Raw genomic sequence first — 16,339 nt, 5'->3', positions numbered from 1 at the left:
TGCTGAGCTCAGAGGAATCTAGGGAGTTTTCAATAAACCCAGAATAAATTTTCAATGAAAAGATGTGATAAATGGTTTAAATAAATGAACCCTGATTTTAAGAGCTGAAACTAGTGAATTTTGAATTTATGAATTTTATACTTTGAGTTTTCTAAGGCCTAAGTGAGTCATTTTTTCCATAACATCCACAGATAAAGTGGCCAATTTGTGCTTATTTGTTTAATGTAGCTTACAACTTCCAATATTTGTTACTGTCTATACCTCCAACTAATTACAAATACATTTATTTGTATTTATTTGTGTGTGTGTGTGTCTTTCTGTTTCAGTCTTTGTGTTTCTGTCTCCACCTACCCTTTGTGTATGTGAATGTGTGTGTGTGTGAGTGTGTTGGTGTGTGAGAATATGAGTGAGTGTGTGTGTGTGTGTGTGTGTGTGTGTGTGTGTGTGTGTGTGTGTGTTTACAGCTTTTGTAATTTCATTCTGTATTTACAACATGTGAGTCCTGGGGGATAAAGCTCACAGGTCATTAGACTTCCTATTAAGTTTCTTTATCTTCTGATAAAGACGATAAAAACATTTTTATCTAATTTAGAGAATGCTTTGCAATGGATACATTTTAAAATGTATTTCTATTTTGAAGAGAATATTATTAATATTGATTATCTCTATGTTTCTTATTGACTAGGGACATTTTCTCTCCTTCACATCTCTTGTCAAAGCCGCAGGTTTTCAACTATCTACTGGTTTCAGTCTTTATATCCTATTTCCTAATCACGCACTTTCTGTGACTAGATTGAAAAGAAATTGGGTACCAATAATTTCATCCAGAGAAGATGAAAAGAAATTGGGTACCAATAATTTCATCCAGAGAAGATAATAAAGAAAAAGAAATTCTTTCTGTCTCGCTGTCTCTGTCTCTCTCTTTCTCACATGTGTGTGTGTGGTTTGTGTGTGATATATTGTATATTTGTGATGACTGTGTATTTTGTATGTATGTAAATATTTGAGTGTGTAAATCCTTGTACACCCTTGGGGAGGCCAGAAGAGGTTATGAGATTTTTTTTCTATTACTCTACAATCAGAGTCTGTAAGCAACTAGAAAACTGTTACAGGTAACCTGGCTGCTGAGAAAGCTGTTGAGTTTGGCCTTTCTGGAATCCCCCAGTGCTGGGATTGCAAACACCAGCATCCATGCCCCGCTACATGCGTGGTTGGAATGTATATGACGGGAACTGGAATTGTGATCTCCGCTTGTAGAGCAAACCCTCTGGCCCAGTGACTCGCCTCTCGAGGCCTTCTTCATAGTTCTTAATACTAAAATGAGCCACTGTTGTTTTACCATTCCCAAAGTCAGACAAAACTATTGTTGTAAGTTTTAAACAGAAAAGTAGTTTGTTGAGCACAACAACACTTCATTTGTTTTTCCTGTGGTTCCTCGCACCCAGTTTCCTACCTTTTCATGGGGTGAAAACTTTGAAAGCAGGAATAATGTGAGAGGTCATCTATAAAAATAAACAGTGTGAGGCTAGTTTTTCTCAAACTCCAGTTAAGAATCCTGAGCAAGTTACTGTCTAACGCCATCACTTTTCTCTTAACTATAAGCTGTAAAACAAACCATAGCTTCAGGATAACCAAAGGCTGTAAGCTGATCCAAATGTCTTCGCACAGTGTCAGGCACTCTTATGAACTTGGAAGTGTTATGTAAATAATCATAGAATTGGCAGGAAGGACATAGTCCAACTAGGGAGTTATCACCTACGTAGATGCTGAGCCACCTTGAGTCTACATCTGCAAGACTGAGTACAAGACTCAGATGCCACAGTTATTTGGATGATGCTTTAAGGCTAGTTATCCTGGATTGACACTGTGTTGTTTTATAGGTTAATGATTTGTGGCTAAGCAGGAAATTTTCATCTTTCACATATTAAACTGACATACATTGAGTTATGACAATTTTGAATTGCATTGGAGGCTTGTGTGGAATGCAGAACCTTTGTTAAATAAAGGGAGTGAGACCTTTGAGGTTTGCGCACAGATTTTCTAACAAATATTTTTTTCAAAAAATGTTTACTCAGAAAATCTCTGGTTATGTGATAATGAAAACTCATATATCTTTGAAATGTCTTATGATGACATTTGGCAAGGATCAGTGAAATCCTTCTCAAATATTAGAAAAATCATAATAAATGTGTGAGTATAAATTCTAAAGTATGTTTTTTTTTTGTTAGCAGTTTTCTGAATCTCAAGGAAATATCTACTATTTATTATTCTTAGAAACAAAATGTGTTGCATGCTATTTTATGTCACTTTTGACAACAGGGTATTGATCTTTGACCATCAGATATGGAACTTATTTATTGTAAGGTCCATACCTCATAGTTTAATATGTTCAACTAGTAAATGCTATAAGATAGTAATTAAAGAATTTCAGCTTTCTATATAATAATAAGGAAACTCACGAGACATTATTAAGTTTAGTCCATTGGAAGTTTTATTCAGATTATAGTTCATTAATTTAAATAAATAATGTCCTAGCAATTCTTGGCAAAGTAGTGCCTACAAAAATAAACTTGAGACTCATGGAAGAATCTGAAACATATTCCTAGAAAATTTGAAGAATTCCAGTTGAGAAAGTAAAATAATGACGCACATTGTTTTAAGAGATTATCAAGTCCACAAGTGAGGGACCCCAGAAGGACATGGTAGAGCAGAAGAAAATGAAATGGACAACCCACCTCCTAGGACTGAGAAAACTAGAGACACGATTGTTTTCCTTGTAGTAGTTTTGAAAAATTAACCCTTGAAATTTTCACACATGTATACAATATACCTTGTTTATATCCAGCCCTCACTCACCATCACCAACTTACCCTAGAATCCCTATTACAAGTCACATTTCTTATAATTTTCTTGTCTTCCTTTTCAAATTACATAGTTTTATTTGTAGGCCACCGAGTCCAGTTTTTACTGCCGATACGTGCACAGCTGTGTGTTTATCACTCATGTGTGGGAAGCCTACGAGTGTCCTCAAGTTCAAGCAGAAGCAACTCTTCCTCTCCTAGCAGCCGTCATCTGCCCATCCTACTCAGATAAGATTATGGTCCTGCGAGTTCCTCTCCAGCTTAGAATTCTGAATTGGTTTGGTGTTATGCAGGTCTTGTATAGGTAAACACAGCTTCTTTGAGTTCAGGTGTGCTATAGCCATATCTAGCCAAAAGACAGCAGTTCACAATATTTGTCCTCATCCTCCCTCTCTCATGTTCTTTGTATACTCTGTCATCTGTGATGTTCAGTAAGCCTTGAGTAAGAGGGTTAAATACATGTACCATGCAAGGCTTGCCACTTACAGTCACTTATTCTCACTTTTTATTGCAAGAGAGATTCTCTGACAGAGACTGAGAGAAATTAAACCTATGATATAAACAGATATCTGGAATATAGAGGTACTGACATTACCATTTAGAAAAACAACATGAATGGGTTCTCTCCTAGGGCCTATGATTTCCTTACCATGGATTTGAACATGCTTCTTGTATCAGGCATGCATTCTATCTATGGAGGGAACAATTAGTTATCCCCATCAATCTTGTGGCCCTAGGGAATTGTGTCAAGTAGGTGGCTATTGTAGTATTATAGCAGGGTCTAGCCCTGAGTAACACTGTGTTTCTAGTCCTAGTGCTGTAAGACACGCAGCCTAGCAGACTTGGGCAGTTTCAGTTCAATGAGATACACTTCCTCAAATGAGATAATTAATATCGGAGGAGCATCACCCAAGACTTCCCATTGGTCACTGCACATATGGACACTCGTTTTCAACATATAGATGGGGCATTAATAAATGCATCTATTAACGTGAGCCAACAAAGAAAGAAACAATAACAATAGTAGTCTAAGAAATTTCCGTTAAAGGACAAGACAGGTTTTGGTCACTGTAAGAAATATATAGTCTTGGAATCACACATAGGAAAGAATTGAGCCTTGTATTTTAACAAGGTCACACATTTTAGAATAAAAGACAATAAGCAGAAGCAAAGAAATAGTGTTACACGGGGGGGGGGGGAAAGTGGAGGCTCAATGTTCGGTTTGATCACCATTCGAAACGTCCCCTAGATGCCAGTCAAACAAAATTAAGGAGGTATTGAGTCTAAAGATCCTAGGCAAGTTAATTCCCATAGCCTTTGCTTCGGTTATTCGTTTCTTAGCAACACTAGCAACAACTACAATACTATATAGTCACACTGTATTTGTTAGCACACAAGCATACACGCATACATATGCACAGACATAAGTACAAACTTGTACACTGCACATGTGCACTCACATGCGCACACAAACACACAGATGGACAAATGCACAGACAGAAAAGAATTTCAAGAACACAGAAAAGTTAACTCCAGTGTCATCAGAAACTAGTACAGGACCTTTTTCTGATGACTATTATGTATGTATTTTTTAAATGGCTTGATGTGTCCTACCTTTCTCTTGGACTGTTTGTATTTCTATGACCCTAATAGGACATAAACTTGAATAAAAGTAAGGGTATGCATGTAATTCCAAATGAAAGTGTTATATTCCATACTTGTTTCTCTGCCTGTTTCAGAACAAACTCCAATTTGCTGCCTCTTAGCAGTTAAAATGATGCAACCATTCTTCTACCACCAAAGGAGCATGCCAGGGCATGTGGGTGCCTCCACAGCTCCCAGGAAGTCACTAGCAACTTGCACTAAACTCTGGGGTATCACACCTGCTGATGTGAATGATCCAATTAATGATCCAAGAGATAGTGCAATAAGATTTTAAAGTCTCCTCAAATATTCTGCCTTCTTTATGTATTCCTGATATGGTATTCTACCCTAATCCCCTGAGTGGTTTACATGGGCAATACTCTATGACATTCAATCAGAAATATGCACATCCTCTATTTTCTGACCTATCTATTCCTTACTTTGTTGGCAGGAACTTCATTGATATAATCTGTAGTCTTGAAAAGGCAAATGTGAAAATAAGAGAGAAACCAAAGGCGCAAGGGTTAATATCATTATATAAGTTCTACAATATATGAAATATAGAAATCTTTCCAAACAAGAGAAAATATTAATTCTTTGTCTTGTGGAAGTCAACGTCTAAATGGAGGCAGGTGTCATACTTACTTTTTAATTCACATCAGAAGGACTGAAGCCCATGATTTGTTTTAACTTCAGTCCGGCAGTCTCAGCAATTTGCGCCCAGGTGCTATCCTGCCACAATGTCAGTTTCATTGAGCCTCAGTTCCTGTGAGAGGTTTGCTGTTGTAGAATTTAGATACTTATTTGCTTTGTAACTGTGTGTGGGAGCTGCAAGTCCTTTCGTCTGCCTTTATAGGCCCCATCATGCCATGCCATCTTAGTTCTTCAAAGCCGTTAATTAGAGAAGACTAACTCTGTTATGACACAGGTATGCACAACGCAGGGTGTCAGAAGTATGGTATCTCATCACATTCGTCACGCTCTACTATTGCAAGCTGGTCTATCCAAATTGGTTAGCTGAGGAGACAGAGTCATGAATATAGAGGTGGAGCGTGATTGAGGGAGAGACATCCAATGTTGACTCCCAGCCTCTATTTCAACCACTCGATATTCCACGTAATGAGTGGCAAGATATAAACCATGCACAAGGCAGAAATGAAAGTGTCCCTGGGGACTGTCAGTTCACCTGAGGCTCCTGATTCTCTTTCAACCTCGTCAAGACTATTAACAGCTCTGATTCACCAAATGTGGAAAACCACTCTGTCCTTGTTTCCATGTTGACTGATAAACAGAACTGTGCCCTTTTGTTGGTGGAGACTTCCTACTGCCTACCACAGGGCATAGACACAGTTGTGCTGATAAAGCCAGGATGAGTATGGCTGACAACATTAGCCACAGACTTCCAGTCCCAGACATAAAAGGCTCATGTAAGTATCACTACCTCACACAAAAAAATCTTATCCAACAGTAATGTGTTTCTCATGTGTTCAGTGTCTTGAGAGATCCCCACTACTGTCATACGGATTTGTGCACTAGAGCGTGGGTACATTGAAAAGAGTTTTAGCATTTTACTTTCTTTCTTTTAAACATTTTTACATATACATTTATATTATGACACATATATACAATAAACTACCTATGACAAGAATAAAAATGACACAATCAGGAGAGTCTTAGCATTTTTAATGTCTTTGATAAAAGACAAAATGAAATGAGTTAAGAACTTCCTTTTTCAAAATTAAGGCTTATTTTTTAAAAATGAGAAAATTCACAATTGAAAAAATAAAATGTACAGTAGAAATTATAATTTTGGTCCTGTAGCCTAGAGGGATTTTCTGCTGTCTAATTTTGTTCAGACCTCATTTATCTTTTTTTTTTCTTGTGGTGAAATGAGTAAATCTGGTGTTTAGAATACTTGCTGTAGAGTCTACATAACATATCTCCTTCAGGATAAGTATCTCTGATTATGACAGAATAGGGACTGGTAATTTTGAATGAAAATTGAAACAAAACTATACTCATTTCTAAAATTGCAAATTATGGAGCACCAGTTGCACAGAATAAAGTCTGGTACTTTTTATAAAATGGAAAACAATATGCCTCTGCTTTAGGCATATCTGGTAAGTGGGTGTGGTGGCACATATGTTTAACCCCAGCACTGTAGAGAGGAAAGATGTGGGTGGATTTTTTTTGTTTTGTTTTGTTTTTAACTAGTCTGCATCACAGTGAAAGCCTGTCACTAGCTAAATAAGGAAGCTGGGCACAATTGTGCACGCCTATAATCCTAGCCCTCAGAGAGGCAGAAGCAGGCAGATCTCTGTGAGGCCTAGGCCAGCCTGGTCTACAAAGGGAGTCCAAGACAGGACATGCAAGGTGATACAGAGATACTCTGTCTTTAAAAAAAAAAAAAATGAACAAAACAAAGCAAAAACAAAACAAAACAAAATTAAAAAGCCAAAAACAAAAACTAAACTAAACTAACAAAACTTTTCCCACTAAAATGAAGACTGAGAGAGAGAATTCCATCAAATGAATTTCACATTTAAAATGTTACAAAATAGGGCTGGAGAGATGTCTCATTGGTTAAGAGTGCTGCCTGCTCTTGCAAAGGTCGTGAGTTCGATTCCAAGCAACCACATGGTAGCTCACAACCATCTATAATGTGATCTGATGCCCTCTTCTAGCCTGCAGGTGTACATCAAGAGAGAACACGGAGAGTAGAAGAAAGAAGCGTGGTCTGGGGGGCGGGGGGCGGGGGTGAAAGAAGGCGGTAAAAGGTGAGAAACAATAGAAAGTGAAATGCGATAAAGAAAAGAATGCGGAAAATGACTGAAGAGACCAGGGTAGACTAATGATGACATGGCAGAGGTTAAGGGATTAGATAGATCTTTAACATGAATTGATTTTATTTTAAAATATACTTTATTTAAATTAACTTCTTGATTAATTAATTTTTTCTTTTTATTAAATATTTTTATCTTTTACATATACATTTATATTATTACACATATACACAATAAACTGCCCACATCAAGAAGAAGAGAATATCAAAGTTTAAGTTGACCTGAGCATGCACACATGTCTTCTGATGAACATATGACCCCCGCTGGATCAGACCCTCCCTCAGGAAATCTTTGTAATGAGCTGATACCAACTTCTTAAAAGTTCCATGCATCTTTTGGGTATATGTACAGGAGTACAGTACCTGTGTCTTTTCATTTTTTATTTTTACATATACACTTATATTATTCCACATGTATACAATAAACTACGTATAGCAAGAAGAACCATGACACAATCAGCAATTATATAAATGTTGCATTTTAGTGTTTTGGCTATTTGTATTTGACAGCTTTGAAGAAAACATCTTGACTCTCTTGGTGCATCTAAAATTCTGAATATAAATTTGATATTTTTAAATAAATTTTGAAAGCAGAATTAGAGTGTTTTGAATTCATTAGAAAAGGTCTAATATTTAAGTAGAAAAGGAAATAAGGAATTGAAGGTTTGGGGAAGTTTACTGCACAGACACATGCTGTCATGACTCTTTCAAAACATATATGTGGCTACAAGTCTTTTTGCCTGTTGGTCTCAACCATGACTTTTCCTGTCTCCAGTTTCCTGGGAGACTTTCAAGCTCTAAGTTAATTCAGAAGCCCAAGCCTTTGGATGCTTCCTTCGACTTTTCCATTTCATTTTTCTTTGTAAAATAAGCCTATAAGGTATAATTAACTGACTATAAAACTTAAGAGACAAAATGACATATTTAAACCCAAGTGATATATTTGTTGGCTATTTATTAGCATATTACATGGAAGGAAAAATGCCTTGAACCCATCACACTAAAAGAAAGAAGGAAGATCCAAAATAAAGAATATCTTATAATTCTATTTTATAAAATATCTAAGATACTATAATCCAAATCTAAAGGAGAAAAGTGGGTGAAAATGGCAAGGGCTGAGTGAAGAATGAGTAGTAATTCCCCAATGGCGCATATATATATATAATATTAAGGATGATAGATATGATAGGTTTCCACATTGTGAATATAGTAAATGCTATGATATTGCATAATCTGTAACTGTTAATTACTTATCATGTGAAATTTGTCTTGCTTTTTAGCAATAAGGTACAGTATTTCCAAACATAGCCAATACTTGCAACCAGATGTAAGCAATATAACAACCTAGGGATCTATTTTTAGTGGCTTTAGTGTTTCATTATTTAGGGCACTTTCTCTTGAAGTCCTTCCTCTCAATCCTGACTCTGGAAGTGAAAGCTCAGATCTAATGTAGTAGCCTTCAGTTGCTCGAGGTTATGTGTAGTAGTTTGTTCAAAGCTGTGTTACCTGAGAATATTGTGTTTTCCTGAATTTGTTGCTTCTCCTATCATGTAGGCATTGCCCTCCCATCACTAAGCAAAAAGTGGGTAAAAATGGTATATCTTACCACTTGAGGGACTGCTTTGGGGGGTCTCTCAGTTCTTGTTCCTTTGGAGATAAGAGTTTACAATGGTTCAAAGAAAGGTCTGTCAATCAGAACTTATAGTAGCTGAAATACAGTGCGGTAAACAGTCATTTCCACATAACCCCATTGTCTGGAATTCTGACTGTGTATCTGTCGTTCACATGATTGCTTATGTCATTGTTTCTCAGCCTCCTGCCTTCTGGTTTTAAAATTAATCCCCACAGCATGCCTACATTGAGCTCTTTTTTTAAACTAGAAGTTGCTTCTTCTGTCTTAACAATACCAAGGGCCATGACATCTTGTGAGTTAGGTTACCATCTGGCCTAAAAGCTAAAGCATTAAATTAATTTTTATCATTTTATTTGAAAAATGACTTTTTTATCAAATAATACATCGTTATTAAAGTTTCCCATACCTCTATCTCTGCAAATTTCTCCTACTTCCCCTCCTGTCCAGATCAACCTGCTTTCTGACTCTCATTGAAGAACAAAGGAACTTCTAAGGAATGATAATATTGTAATAATAAAATATAATAAAAATACAAAAATAATACATCAGAATATAATACAACAAACAGAAAAGAGTCCAAGAAAAGATACATGAAACAAATATGTACAAAAGGATACATTCAAACAAACACAAAACTAGAAGTCATAATGTATACATAAATACCTGTATGTTAGAGGAAAAGAAAATTCATAAATAAAAAAATAAGAGTAAAAATAAAATCTCTGACATGACACTCTGAGTCAAGGAACCTTCAAATGTAGCTTTAAATTCATTTTCTGTTATCTATCTACTGCTGGCCATGCTTTCTACCCTTCAGAGTACTTCTCCCATGCCCCCTCCCACCAACCCCTGGGAGACATTTTGTTTGTAAGTGGGATAATTTATAGTTGGCATCTGGGTTACGTATGGAAACAATTGTCCATTTCTCCTTGCAACATGAGGATGCCATCAGGTGCAGATGCATGTAGGCCCTCTGTATGTTGCCTCAATCTCTGTGAGTTCATATGAAAATGTATTCTAGTGACTTAGAGAACCTTGTTTACTTGGTGACTTCCATACCCTTCTGGTGTTCATGCTATTTCTGCCTCCTCTCCCAGAGGGTTCCTCGAGGCTGAGAGGAAGTACTTAATGAAGACATCCCATTTAAGGCTAAGTGTTTCAAGGTCCCTCACCTGGCTGTGTGTGTCAAAAACCATCTCTGAGAGTGTGTTCAGAAATCCAAGGTGGGGTTATGGGGTTGGCGACAATGTAAAGCAGATACACAATCACACACTTGCTGTACAAATCAAGTTCCAATGAGCAAGCTCCAACAACTTCACACATATACACATAGACAGGCGGACAGACAGACATGCATACATACATATTTGGTGGATGGAGCATAACACCAACCAACTTTACACATATACATATACATAGAGGTGAATGGAGCAAAGCCCCAACAATTGTGTTTGTCTCCCACAGCTTATATATCCAGCAAAATTTTTCAAGCAACACAGAAATAACGATGTGGTTACGTTCTATTTTTCTTTAAGTGAATAACTACAATGAATATATATAGGAAAAAAATATGTTCCCCAATATCCCAACATGGTCAAATGCTTTAGAGATTCTGGACAGAAACAAAATTATTCTCAGAAACCCACATACATTCATAGCTAAGCAACTTGTTATAGATTGACAAAACATAAGCAAGCAAGGTAATTTTCTCAGCAGTTTCTATTAATGGCAACATGTAATTTGTGGTTGCAAAGAAATGACAAATTATTTTATTATTTAGCTTAAAAGTAAACATAAAATTTTGCAGACCGAGAAGGAATAAAATTAATTATCTGAGTAGACAGGAAGTGCAGGTTAGCAGCTTCCAAAATGAGAACACAACAGATACAGAGACCTGCCAGAACAGTCACCCAAACTCTTTATAAGGTTGGAGCATCATCTTCAGCCTTCTGGCCCAATATACCGGACAGACATATCTGTGAGGCAGGAACCATTGAGGACTTGCTTATCCTTTCTTGGCAGAGTTTGGCCGTCAACTCTGCCTGCATCCAAGCTTGCCCGTTTTTAGGCAGAATTCTGCCTGTGGCCGAAAGGACATTTTGCTCATGGCTGGTTTGCCACATTTGAAGCCATCTCCATAAGGAGGTTCTCTGATGTTCATCATCTTCTTTAAAGTAGGCAGGATGTTGCCAGGAGTTAGCCTGTCTTATTGTGAAAGAATCTTTAAGAACAAACAGGAAGAAAAGGCTATTCAAGAGCAGATGAGAGAGTCCATGGATACACTACAGCAGAGTTTGGTAGTACAGTTCAGTGCAGGACAGGGCAATTTGATGTGGATGAGTTCGTGCCATTTCCTTCAGTTAAGTTCATGCAGTCAGTGCAATTCAGTTCATGGAGTTCAGTGGCAGAGTGATTTATTTAGAAGCTGAGAGAAGCCAGTTTGAGGTAGTCACTTTGGAGAGGAGTTCTGAGCAAGAACAGCTTGGTTGAACCGGCCAGCCAAACTTAATAAAGCACAAGAAAGGGTGAACTTATTCAGCAGTAAGTCTAGGAGGCTGAAAATATTCTAGGCCTAAGTTAGCAGATAGAGGCTGAAAGATGAAGCCTTCGAAGTTACAGACATGCAGAAGATTAGGTTGTGTGGAGGCTAGAAGTTTCCAGGCCTAGGCGTAGGGATAGTTAGATAGAAACACTCTGGGCCTAGCCTAAGCCATGTATTCATAAAGCTTGAGTAAAGCTCTTATTCCCATATCTGAGGAAATAAAAGCATCATTTACAAGAAAATCTTCATCCTGTGGAGATGGGGACAGTGAGGACAGGAGGCCACAGCAGGTGATCTGTTACAGAGCTGCCTGAAAGCTGGGTTGGATTTTTAAAAGATGAAGGAGAGATAAAGATCTGCAATTCAGGCTATCTGCTTCTCTGGCCCAAGTGGTCTGCAGGCTCCCAGGGAGTGCCTGGTCCCTGGTTGCCTGCAGGAATTGGTGGCTGAGATAAAGAGATGCTTAGACTCACAGCCAAACATTGGGCAAAGCATAGGGAGTCTTTTGGAAAAGTGGGGGGAAGGAAAGAAGAACCTAGAAGGGACAGAAGTTCCACAAGACCAAACTAAGTTTGCTCCACAAGAGCAAAGTAAGCAGAGCCCAGAAGGCCTTGCAGAGAGTGAAGCACCAACAAAGGACCATGCATAGACTGGACTTAGGCCCCCTACTAAGATGTAACCAATAGCCAGCTCAGACTTCATGTGGGTCCACAAGTAAAGGGAATAGAGTGAGGGGATGTCTCTGGTGTGCACTCTGTTGCATGCTTCTTCATCACATGGAGGTGCTGTTTTGCTGGCCCATATGGGAATAGTATGAGCTCAGTCTTGATGCAACTTGAGGTGCTTGGGAAGGTAAGTGGTAGGGGGCTCCCATTTTTCTGAGGAGTAAGGGAGCCGGGAAAGGAGGAAGAGGGGGAGAAAGGATGAGGGAGAAAAGGAGGGATGGTCTAAGATAGTGATGTAAAGAGAATTAAAAAATTAATTTTTTAAAAACGAAAGAGGTTGGAGGAAAGCTCTGTTTGATACACTGAAAATGGGGATAGGGAAGGGAGGGGAGGCTACAGAAGGTGTTTAGTTACCGAGTAGGGGTGAGGCTGAGGGAGCACAGGGAGGGATGATGATTTGCAGTTAGCCTACCTACTTCCCAATCAGGGTCAACATCCAATTATTTTAAACTTGAAGCTTCATGATGAAAGCTGTATTTAGGTTTTGCAAGTGTCTGATAAAACACAATTGTTTTCAAATTATTACAAATTATGGCATCTATCAATTCAGTCATGTGTGGGGGGGTGTTTAGAAATGAGCACTAACTATTTTCTAGATAATGATTTCCTTCTTGAAGCTTATCATGAAATTGAAGAAATTGAGATAAGCAAACAATGATTTTTAAAGTATGAAAATATAATGAAGTTTGAACAAAATATAGTAAATTAGATGGAAGTTCCTATTATACATAAATGAGAGAAAGAGTGAATTTTAATGAATTGGTTTCAAGTATGCCAACTTTTGGCCTCTGGTTTTATGTGCCTTAGCATAGCTATGACCCTGACCCAATGCAAAATTGTAAACTTTCTTAAAACATTTTGTGATTTCTTTTTTTTTTTTTTTGCAACTTTTTCATGTAACTCAGCTTTGAGTGTTTTTGAGCATGAATTTTGTTAATGACAGCCTCATGTTACAGTGTCACAGGTTGGACATGCATGGTTAGAGTTGACAAGTGCTACATCTTCTAGGAAGGTCAGCAGCCTGGCAGTTATGACAGAAGTTGATGTTTAAGTATTGAGTCCCAAAGAATTTCTTCACTTTGGGGAGATCAAAACCTCTTAAGGTTTTCAACAGAGTAGATAAGTCTCAGTCACGTTAAGGAGCATAGTCTGCTCAAAACCCACTGAGTGAACGATTGTAATACCTAAGAAATTCTACATGGTAACACTCAGAGCGATGTTAGTCACAGACTAACAGGTTGACACATAAAATCAGACACTAATAGAGAGTCAGGGGATGCTACTTTAAATAATGTATCATGGAATTCATTAAACAGATGGCATCTCCTACACAGACACAGATAAGGTCAAAAATGAGCTTTGAGGCTATCTAGAGGTAGATCTTTCCAAGAAAGTGACATAATTATGTACAGAAAAGGTCCTGAGGCCAGAGTGTAAGACCATGTTTGATGAATTACCATAAAATATCTACTACAGGTAAACTAAAATGAACCAAGGAGAGAGAAAGACAAACACAGGAAGGGCAAAAGGCTTCCTGGTCCTATGAGAACTCTACTCTGGCAGTGCTGGTACAGAATTTTAATGCCAATATTCCAAAGGTAGTAATGAGAAATGAGTCTTTGGAAGACCCAGGTATTTAAAGAGGCAACACTGCCGCAAAAAGTAACCATGAAGCTTTGTGGTTTATTGTAAAAGCCATGATGAACGATGCATTCTCATGCAATGCGTGATCATATGCCCTAGTTTAGCTAGTTAAATATTCATTCTGTGAAGTGATGCACAGGCCATTTAGGGCAAGATTTAAAATAGTAAAAACTGGAAGGCAAGCATGACGTGTGCCATAAATACCATGATTCACTGAGATGCCACTCTAACAGTTCAGCTAGAGACAACTGGCTAGTTTCAAAATATATTTGGGAAGTAGGCAAAATACATTTTATATGTTGACTAGTTTGCAAATGCAAAATCAAGCTGAGAGGCCCAATTGCTTGAGGCTTAGGCATTTAATTGAGATGACAGAAACTGGGGAAACTCCAGGAAGTCGATATTTTCGTTTAGAACATAAGTCTAATTCTGAGAGGTTTGTCAGCCACCTACACTGAGGCTTCCAGCAAATGGCTGATTTTTTTTTTCACATCTTGGGAATCAGAGAAGGGGATTTTGACATCATGGAACATGGAGAAAACATAATACAATATCCTATGAAGTTACTCAGGGTACCAGGAGGGTAGTAACCTGAGGGGGGAACAGCACTCATAAGTCAGTTTTGCCTTAAGTTAGTTTAGAAGCATCTTTACGTTTTAAAACTCTAAATTCTATTTAAATGTTATGGAGTTTAGAGATGAACTATGGTCATCCTTGTATTTTTTTTTTTTAACAGTGATTCACTTTTACTCTGAAATGCCATCTTATTTAATTGAAATTTTAAAAATGAGGTGAATTCTCTGTTAACTCCTCTCAAACCCCTTTCTCTCTCCCTAAGTCTTGCCTTCTTCCCTTTCTCTTTCTGCTTTTTCTTCTAAAGCTTTATCTAGTGTATTTTATATTTTGAAATATTATATGTATACTCACACCCCTTCTGCTACCACCGTCTGAAAGCTGACACTCTGAGTATGTAGCAGCACTAGCAGTTGAAGAAAAGTTATAAATAACTTTTAATACTTGATATATGAAGTACAGCATCTAGTCACTATTTCTTGTGTGTGCATATATGTAGAGCTGTCCCTTTGATCATGGAAAATTTACCATGAGCCACTCAGCTAAATAAAACCTGAGTCTCCATCCCCCAGAAGCCATCACTGCCAATAGCTCTTAGGAGTATTATGGCCATGCCAGGGCTCTGGAGCCCGTTTTCTTTTAAGGCTTGGATGTGAACTGACTTGACCTTGTCAAGGTTTATGAAAATAACCTCAGCTGTCGTAGTAATAAGTGCAATGACCCTCTCATGTCCAAAAAAACTTATTTTATTATAAGTGTCCCCTCATGTTGCCAGAGCCATGGGGGAAGTGTATGTGATCCAGACATACTATTTTGGCTGAGCTCTTTTCAGTTACTTTTTTCATTTACTTTGACTATTATATGTCTCTTTATTGACAGCCATCTGCTGTGAAAAAAGAAAAGCTTATCTGATGAGGTTCGAGAGTAGCACTAGTTTATTGGTATACACATAAGTGTTCAGGTTTCAGTTAGACACTATGTCACTTTTGCAAAATAATAATAGTAGGATCTATGGCTTCCTAAGCCATGGACTCGTAGGTTATTAGTATCAGTGAGGAGTTCTACCAAACCCTGTAGCTGGCCTTAAATCAAGTTATAAACACTCGTGCTGCTAGCGAAACAACAAGCATGCCTTTCAAGATTTCCCATTGCTTTAACTCAAAAATTTCACAGCCACTTCCAGTGTGATGAGAGAGCTAGCCAGGTCAAACTTCCAGGTCAAATGAATTTGATTTCTCTAAGATTTATGATTCTAGTGTATGGTATGTTCAGGTCTAGAGAGACAACAAGAAGACAACAATGGCCTGGATTGGGTTGCAAGCCTCTAGGAACCCAACCCTACCCAACCAGCAACTCCACATAAATCCCACACCTGATATTGGACTTTTTATTTACTGTCCTATGGCTTTTCTGAGGTACATGATCTGTCCATGTCTAACAACTACATGTATGGTTATAATTATAGTTATAAAACAGTAGGTTTCTAGATTTTTAAAATATCCTTAGAATTAGTCATGCCTTACTTGTTTTCCTTATTCTAATTTTTATTTCTTTTTAATTAATGGCAACAGTTTGATTAAAATGCCCAAGTCTCTGAAATATGAATGAAAAAGCTTTTCAAATATTTTATATTTTCAGGCCTGAGATGAGTAATACTGAGCTATGTATGCTGGGGGGTATTTAAAGTGGCTTATTTGGACCAAGGAAAAGTGACTCTGAACAGTATTATTTTTATAGTTTCTAGAAGAGAATTGAAGTAAAATCTATTACTGTGAAATTAATTTGAATATTCATCTTCAAAATGACTCATTTGCCATCAAGAACACTTTTAAATATATCGTCATGTTTTTGAAAATGATTCAAAACAGATAATGG

The 16,339-nt window shown here is 37.6% G+C and overlaps 1 protein-coding gene across 1 annotated transcript in view; it reads left to right on the top strand.

The window, feature by feature from the left end:
• Positions 1-16,339, top strand: part of Robo2 (roundabout guidance receptor 2) — a 1,234,122-nt gene that overhangs the window by 167,549 nt on the left and 1,050,234 nt on the right. The window lies entirely within an intron of this gene.

Source organism: Acomys russatus, chromosome 8 (genome assembly GCF_903995435.1).
Source record: "Acomys russatus chromosome 8, mAcoRus1.1, whole genome shotgun sequence".
NCBI classification, from domain to species: Eukaryota; Metazoa; Chordata; class Mammalia; order Rodentia; family Muridae; genus Acomys; species Acomys russatus.
Note: the sequence above shows the minus strand (reverse complement) of the source record. Positions and strands in the feature narration are given on the sequence as shown.